The sequence below is a fragment of the Anser anser genome (genome assembly GCF_964211835.1).
Source record: "Anser anser genome assembly, chromosome: 2".
NCBI classification, from domain to species: domain Eukaryota; kingdom Metazoa; phylum Chordata; class Aves; order Anseriformes; family Anatidae; genus Anser; species Anser anser.
This window is the reverse complement of record NC_139721.1, coordinates 52,868,117-52,876,605: the sequence shown is the minus strand read 5'-3', so window position 1 is coordinate 52,876,605 and position 8,489 is coordinate 52,868,117. Positions and strand designations below refer to the sequence as shown.

The window sequence follows — 8,489 nt, the reverse complement described above, 5'->3', positions numbered from 1 at the left end:
ATCAATCTACTTTCATTTTCATAAAGCATGAAAGGTAGATTGCTTCCAAGAGCAAGCTGTTTTTATTCCTGAGCGTTCCAACCTGCAGGTGAAGAACACTGTCATTCAAAACTTTTAACAACAAACAGGACATGAACAGTCATCACAGATAGTGTAGAGCAATTATAAGAGAGATCACAATAAAAATAAAAAAAATAAAAAAAATTAAAGCCTCCTAATAATTATAATTACTGTGCTCAACACAATAGCTTTTCATCCATTCGCTGATATTTTTTGAGTCAGCCATTCTTTGCTGTAAAACCTCTCAGCCTGAGTCTCCCTGTAGCTCCCTAATCAAATCATGCCAGCTGAGAGAACCAGGATGGCCTCCCCTCGGGGCACTCTCAGCCCCTACTGTCTGTGTCATTAGTAAGCTGTCACCCACCTTCCCCCTCCTTGGTTTCACAGGGCTGCCATCTCTGTGCTGTTTCTGCATGTGATGTCACTCAGCTCTATTAGTCTTCATACACGGCTATAAACCAAAAAAAAAAAAAAAAAAAAAAAAAAAGTGGAAAGAAAAAAAAAAAGAAATACTAATATATTAATTCCAGCATGAAAAGAGGGTGAAATATTCATAATCTTCCATAGCAGCTTTAACTTACTACTGTGAGAGCCTTTCAACATAGAATACTTAACTCAATCTGTACTGGTAATTAATCTTAGATGTGGATGTGCCCTGCTCTGCTATTTTGCTATTTTAGAGGTTTGCCAATTGCTTCTCAGCTAAACTGAGCAACTTTGATCCCCTTCAGAACTTTGCAATCACATTAAGTGATGAAGGCTTTTCTTATTTCCTAAGTGCATTGTACCCAGATTTCTTATACTTTCTGCTTTAAAAATATAGTTTTAAAGTTTATCTTCCTTACCAAAGGGAAGTATTAAAAATAAACCCTCTGTTCCTTATGGCACATCGTTGGAAACAACCTCTTAAAAAAATTACACTTCACACTCACCATTTCTACTTCCTCACAGTCATTGTCACATTTTCTGACTTTACTGACACAGAGAAGGCCTGTTAGTATTGTTAACATTGCAGAGTCAACAGAGATATGGGAGTGGGAAAGGAATTCTGCTCTTCATGCATTATCAGCAAAAGCAACAGCTATACTTCAGGTACTGTACCTTTGATTTTAACTGCAGCAAAGAAAAAGGTTACATATACTAGAACTTGACAATAACTTCTAGCATTGGTTGAAACAAATGTAAAGAAAATTTGTACTGAAATTTGGTTTCCTTCATTTTCCCTTTTAATCCCCATATATTCTAGATCTTTTTATTAGAGATGTAGGTCTGCCATAGTAACCTACATATTTATATAAACTGAATTCCATCTTTAATGACTGTAATATTATGGTTGTATTACTCTCGTCTCTTTCTGGAAAAGGTGCCTCCGATTAGAATTTTTTAAAAGCTAAGAAACTAGTATAAAAATAGTTATACCGCAAAACACTATTGAAGACACTTATTCCTTAACAACACTCAAACTATCTGATATTCCATATCAGAAAAATTATCTCTTTAACTGGGAAATAAAATATACCCTGTCATATAATCTTGGAAAGATTAGCTGACCACTAATGTGAATTTGGCAGTGAGTAGAGTTATGCAGCTGGATGACTCCAACAGTGTACGGTGGCGCTGCATAGGAGATACAGATTTGCCCAGATTGGTTGGTCTTCCACAGCTCCTTTAGGGTGCCCTGCAAAGGAGCCTGGGTACCATCATGTTAAACACCTTTCTCATAATTTTTTTTCCAGGGGACACTCTAAGCCCCGCAGTAGAAACTGACAGCCTTTGCATAGACAAGTTACCTTGCTCCCATCTGGAAGGTGGTGATTCTACAGGTTCCTGCAGCCTTCCAGGAACACAAAACAGATGAAAATCTGTTCTGGAAAAGCTAAGTAACCACTTTGTTATGGATTCATTTTCAGAGTCCTGTAGAACCATATTTTATACAAGAATGTAGTCTGCTTCACAGTCAACACATCAGCCTTCTTCCTTCAAAGCTAAGTTCTAGAAAAAGGGGAAAAATAACCTGTTTTTATCTTTTTATTTATTTATTTTTATTTCATATATATTACTGTATAGTATCAGATGGACCAATTCCAAGAATGGATTTCTAGTAAAACAAACAAACAAACAAACAAACAAAAAAAACACGTTTCTTGGTCGTTTTACAGTGCTACAATTAGTTTTCCAGAACTATTAAAGATCACAGAATCACAGAAAGATGGTTTCCCTCTTTCCAGTCTAAACAGTTCACTGCTTATTTACAAAATCAACAGAAAATTACAATTTCATGATATCTCTCCTGACATTAGTTCACAGGTTATTTCGTGTTGATACACCTTTTTTCAGGTCAGGACACTTTTTGCTTTCTGCTAATCATTTCCAACTGTGCAACATATGGCTGAATTCATGAATGACAATACAGTATTCAAATGACAATACAGTAACCTTGGGAATTAATATGTTAGCCCTTCAGAATACAAAAGAAAGAATTGTTACTCATTTTATTTCCATAGCAATTTAAGAAGAATAAGGAGAATTTGAATCAAACAGATGTAAAGCCAAGAAATGTTCAAACACTTGACTCACCATCATGATATTTTATCTCAGGAATCTCACTTGGAGCTCTTCAGTCATGGGGAAGAGGGAGAGGTGACATATTTTGATCTTAATCCTACAAGGAAGATTGCTCTTTTACAGGTTCTCTAAGTGCTTATTTTGCCATAAGTCTTCTGACAAAGTGGATAAATAGGAAGCTGTCACCTGCTTTTTGCCCATATTCCAGTGTCACCTGTCAAATAGATGATCTTTCCTATTTACCAGATACAATTCAGTATCAGTACAATGCTATATAAATGAAAAGAGTCATTCTACAAACAGAGATGCACAGATACTTTGTTTCCATTTTTATTTTCAAATATCATTTATTCAGTATGCATTTCAGAAGCTAAAATGGTGCTTTGCATCAAAGATTACAAGAAAAGCAGCAAAATCATGACTATTAACCTTCTAGACTTAATTACCAATAGGCCATTAGAAATGAAAAGAAGTCCAGCTGTAGTAGAAAGTCTCTACCTTTATAGTTAAGCACAATTTAAAGTGTCTGAGTGGGAAAAAAAGCCCACTTGGTCAAATCACCTCTACAGTACCACATCCATGAAGTTGAGAGAGAGGAAGAGGGAGAAAAATCTCTAGATGTGATTTATCAGCATTATACAGCCATGAGAAAGAACAGTTAGTGCATATTACAAGGCCCAAATACATCATTCAGAATATTATCCCATATATATTCAGATAGAACAGTTGGTTGACAAAAGAGTTGTAAAACTTCAGCATACTGAAATGGCTCTCTATGAAATGTATTACTAGAGATTTTCCACAGTTTCTTGCACAGAATGAATGAAAACATTTTCCTGATGGGAAAAGAAGGTGATGTCTGCTGTTGGAATTCCTCATTTTGAGTGTCCTCATCAGATGCAACACACTATACATGAGGAAGGAGGCAGGAGGCACATAAGGGCTGGGATCCATCCACAAATGGACGTCCTCATGGGCTGTTGGATCAGCCTGGAAAACCACAAAGGCTCCAGCATGGTCAAGAGTACGGTCCTGGAGCTCCAATCCAGCCTAAACCTCAGGCTTCCATGCACCTGGCACTAGATCCCAGGAGATTCACGCGTTTTCACCTGTTGTGCTAAACATACCTGAAAACGTGATTCAGAATGTGAAAGTGTATTAGCAACATTAGCCAGCCAGCTGTCTTTTCAGACAATAAGAATTCAATAAGAATTTTATTACTTAAGTGAAGTATTTAGGAACAGTTGGTTGTGTTCTACTTAGTTTTTGTACTGAATTAAATATATGTTGTTTAACACCAAGAATATAGATATGCATTAACAGAAATCTTGGTATATTTCTATTGACATCACCACAGTAGAGATGGACAAGAACCCATTTGCTAGGTACCATATAAAAATCTTGAACTAAATGATGGTTCCATTGAATATAATCGTGTGGCAACATTACTGAAATACAGGAAGAGCTTAATAGCACAATCGCCTTAAGTTGCATATTACAAAGTAGCCATTGTTTGACATGGATTTTAAATCAAGGAGAGATTATAATGTCATATAGGCTAATAAGCAATACCCTCCATGACAGTATATTCTGTCTAAATTTCCCTACAGTAAAGCAGTGGTAGTAGTTAGGCGGCTAACCTATCCTAAGGAACACTAATTCTCTATGGGCCACTGACACTGTTCTGGAAAGAAAACAAGGTGCTACCATGACCTATATGCAATATAAAGAAATTAACTGGGTCAACGTAGCCAGATTAATTTTGTAGATGTTATCCTTGCTGTAAAGGCTTGGGTGGGTGTCTGGAAATAAAAGAAAATAAATAAAAAAGGGAACAAGAGGACCCCAACTCAATGCTAATGTGAGCAGAGGAAAATTTCTTCCCAAGATCAACTCTGTTCATCATGAGTATGTGACCAAGTGGAATTCCCTAAACACCTAAGAAAGATCCTCTAGAAGCCCTCAGGACATAAGACTCAAAGTTCTACTTAGTATGAGAGAGAGAGATTGAGAGATTGAGAGAGAGAGAGCAAGAAAATTTATCTGGACAGTTGCATCTAAGGAAAAAAATCTTCTGTGCTGGGTTTGATTGGGTTGCAGTTAATTTTCTTCACAGCAACCCATATGGTGCTGTGTTTTAGACTGGTGACCTAAACAGTGTTGGTAACACACTGGTGTTTTAATATTGCTGAACAGCACTTGCAAGCATCAAGGCCTTCACTGTCTTGTGATCAGTTGTATCAAAATTTATATTGTTAAGTTTTAATTGATCGTATATTTTTTTTTCTAACATATTATTTAGTTACTGTAACATCTACTTGTTTACTACCTTACACTACGCTTTTGTCATCATCTTCAAATATTAGTAAAAAATATTTTGTGCCCTCAGCCAAAGCCTGATAAAAATACTGCATAGTCTTGGATCAGGAACTTACTCTTAGAGATTCTTAATTTGAGACATCAGTATCCTCAGCATCCTTTGAGGTCTCCCTTCCAACAACTCCATTTTGGAAGCCATAAGTAAGCTGACACCCTCTGTGGAGAAATACCAGATGCGCATTATTTCAGTTTTCTAACAACTCTCGTTAGTTATAAAGTCTAATAAAGTTAGACTTTATAGTCTATAGAAAATTAGTTATTTATAACTAATTAGCTATAAAGTCAAATGTCACAAAGTAATCAGAATACACAGCATTTAACAGAGTAACCTTTATCAAGCAGATCTGTACAGATCTAATCTGTAAAACTCCAAAACAGGAAAACACAAATGGTGTGGAATTGGGGAGAATTACTTTCATAGGTGTTACTACAGACTGTATGTGATACCAAGGACATGCCCTCAGCATTAAAGCCATCCACAGAAGCAGAGGTTTCTTCTCTTGGGTGTTAGGGATGGTTTTTTATGGACCAATCTGTCCTGTTCCACCCTGAGATTTGGTAATCTGCCTACAACCTGCAGTTCATCTCAGTTTTTCTAGTCAGACCTCTAGTGCACAAGAAATCTGAGCCCTGTAAATCTGAGTTGTCTGTGAGTCTGAATCAGTAACAGTTTTTCCACCAATTTTATCCTCATAGAATATGTCATAGTCACTATCCATGAAATCCTAGTCAGAAAAAAAGCATCAATCAAGTTTACTAACACTGACCCCATCATATTTCATCTGTTCCTAGACATCTCCAAAGCACCTTGATTATTATATACGCTCTTGGCGTTAGCAATAGAAACCACTACAAGTGCAGCTGTACATTATATGGCCCTTAGTGCTAGGATCTAATAGATGTCAGCTCCTGTGGTTTTGTGATTGCTCTATTGTCTCCTCTTTACCAGATACTTTAAAGCCTTTCTGACTCTCTGATCTAATCTGTCCCTGGCCCATCTGTCATAAAAAATTGAAACATCTGTGCCTGTAATAAGAGCTTTCCTTTTGTCGAAGATTCCCCATTCTTTACAAAACCAAGAATCATCCCTCCCAAATATCACTGAATTAATTTTGCCAACAGTGCATCTCCAGTGTCTGCTCTCTACCTTTGTTCACTTAAGGGACAGGTGTTCCCATGGATACTTATCCTTTTCTGCTCCCTCTCCTAAAATTAACACATCCCAGGACCTGTGGAAAATTTTGTTGATTTTGTTTCCACCAAACAAACAAACAAACAAACAAAAAATCTCATGAAGCTTTTGATTCTCATTCCTTTGTCCTTTTGATGTTACTGCCATTTTCTTCTGTATGGGAAAAAGGACAACCCACTATTCTCATTTTGCTTACAAGAACAGTTATGTCAAATAGCAAAACACTGTGAAAGCTGCAAGACATACAGAAGGAGATTGCTTTCTTTTTCTTATAAGAAAAAAAGAGAAGCTATGAATGAGTTTAAAATCATCCAAGGATTTGTTCCCTTTTAATAGCTTGTTTCGTAAACATATTTTTGCTTAAACAGGATTTGGAAGTGTCCCTTAAAATATCCTGTGGTTTCACTGTTCCACTATGATGGTTTTTCAAGGCTCATGAGTGGATTTTGCATGGATCTTAACCCTGAGGCAGAACGGAAGACATTAAAAAAAATCTAGTTAGACACCCATACCATCAAATACATGCATTTGCAATTATTTTAATTAGTTCATCAAATAAAGGTTAGTGTAGTGCTTATTAATGCTGATACCATATTATATATTCAGGTAAATGTATGTTCACTTATTTGAATGTGCAATCAGTCATAATTCTACTTTCCCTCTTCTCTTTTGGCTTTAAAAAGGGATATCAAATCCCAAACATTTTTAGTGTAATGTTATGATTGAGAAATTACACTTACTAGAGTAAAGAGACTCAAAGGATGGTTTCCAGAGCAACCACAATTCAGCCAGCTTGCACTTCATGCATCTCCTGAAGGGAAATTCTGTCTCTTGCTCACAGCTGGACCAAATCCTTACAGTTACTTCTGGCTGCAGAGTGGCTCTGCAGCTGTCTTGTCCTTTTGCAAGCTGCCACAGCTGTGTGGCAGCTGCTTTCCCTCCAACAGGGATCCAGCCACCAGCTGCAAGCTGGGGATGGCCCAGCTCAGACCCCTCTTAACAACCTTCCCCTAGCCCTAGGACCTCTCCTAGGAGCTCCCTACAATGTCATACAACACTACAGTGTCTGTGTCCTACCCCCTGCATTAAGACTCTTCTGTACCTCTACCTGTGATAGAAAAGTTTGTACCCAAAGCCTTTAAATTTGCATCCTCCTCTGTGAGGATTCAAGCTGGCCCCATTCCTGCTGATACCCTGGGTGCTAGAGTCCCCCCAGAGAGCACTCAGGAGCTAAAGACTGACAAGCTGGAAGGCCAGGGCCTTCAGACTGTGCTAATTAACATAACGATGGAGGTCTTGACTCACACATATGAGAAATTAAGACCAAAATATCATACCTCTACAGAACTCTCCAGTTTAACATCCATAGGAATAAAAAGTGCTCTTATTCACAACAGCCAAGCCCTCATCAAACATATCACGCCCCCAGATTTATACATCCAGCTCCTTCTGAAATAAGCAGTAAGACTGTATATCTGGAGGCTGAGTTTTGTCATGTTTACATAAATATTGACTTTTTGATTTGGTCTTGGTGCTGAGAGTTTTAAATCATTTAACTATGTGATTTTTAACTGCAAACCTTCTGTACCTTTGAAAGTGTATATGGCAGATTAAAACTGGCTATTATATTGCCTGGTATTAAAACAATTACATTTTAAGATATTAATATAGGAATAAGAATGTTATCCCAGTGGAAATTTATACCATTATAAAATAATCTTTAAAACAAATTATAATTTTGGAAACCATACCATCCCTGTTAAACCTACTGACACATGAGGCCCAAGTGGCCTGGGTACTGTCACCCCACGTTTTTCACATGTTCTCAAATCTTGTTTGGGAGTGTCTGGTTTTGAACTAAATTTAGTAAGACTCAGGACTGTTGATAAAAACAATAGGACCAATTCTTTTTTAACTGACTCAGCAGCAAAGTTCTTGATGGGAATTTGGGAAGAACAGCTGATGTTTTCCACAAAGCAGTGCAATGGCCTTAAACAAAGCAATTAAACATACAACCTGAAGCAATTAGAATTCCTTGTTAAGAATGTTTCCATAGTGTTGAAGCAACAGAAATAGAACAGAGGTAATGTGAAAAAAAAAAGAAAAAAAAGAAAGAAGTGTGCGGGGGGGGAGTAGTCTCACTTCTCATTTTGATAAGATAAGGAAAATCGGATATTTTTATAAGGAAAACCTTTATTTTTCAGAATAAAGTTCTCAGGAAAAAAAAAAGGTTTAGAACAAATAACATCTGAACATATTAAAAAATCAGAAAAATATTAGCTTAGCTGCTAGA

General features: G+C 37.0%; 1 long non-coding RNA gene across 1 annotated transcript; it reads right to left on the bottom strand.

Moving 5' to 3' along the window:
* Positions 1-2,074: 2,074 nt before the first annotated feature.
* Positions 2,075-8,178, bottom strand: LOC310895178. Its single transcript, XR_014580506.1, has 3 exons — positions 6,937-8,178; positions 5,061-5,160; positions 2,075-3,752 (listed from the first exon to the last, which is right to left on the bottom strand). It is a non-coding gene; the product is annotated as an uncharacterized lncRNA (long non-coding RNA).
* Between the last annotated feature and the right edge of the window lie 311 nt (positions 8,179-8,489).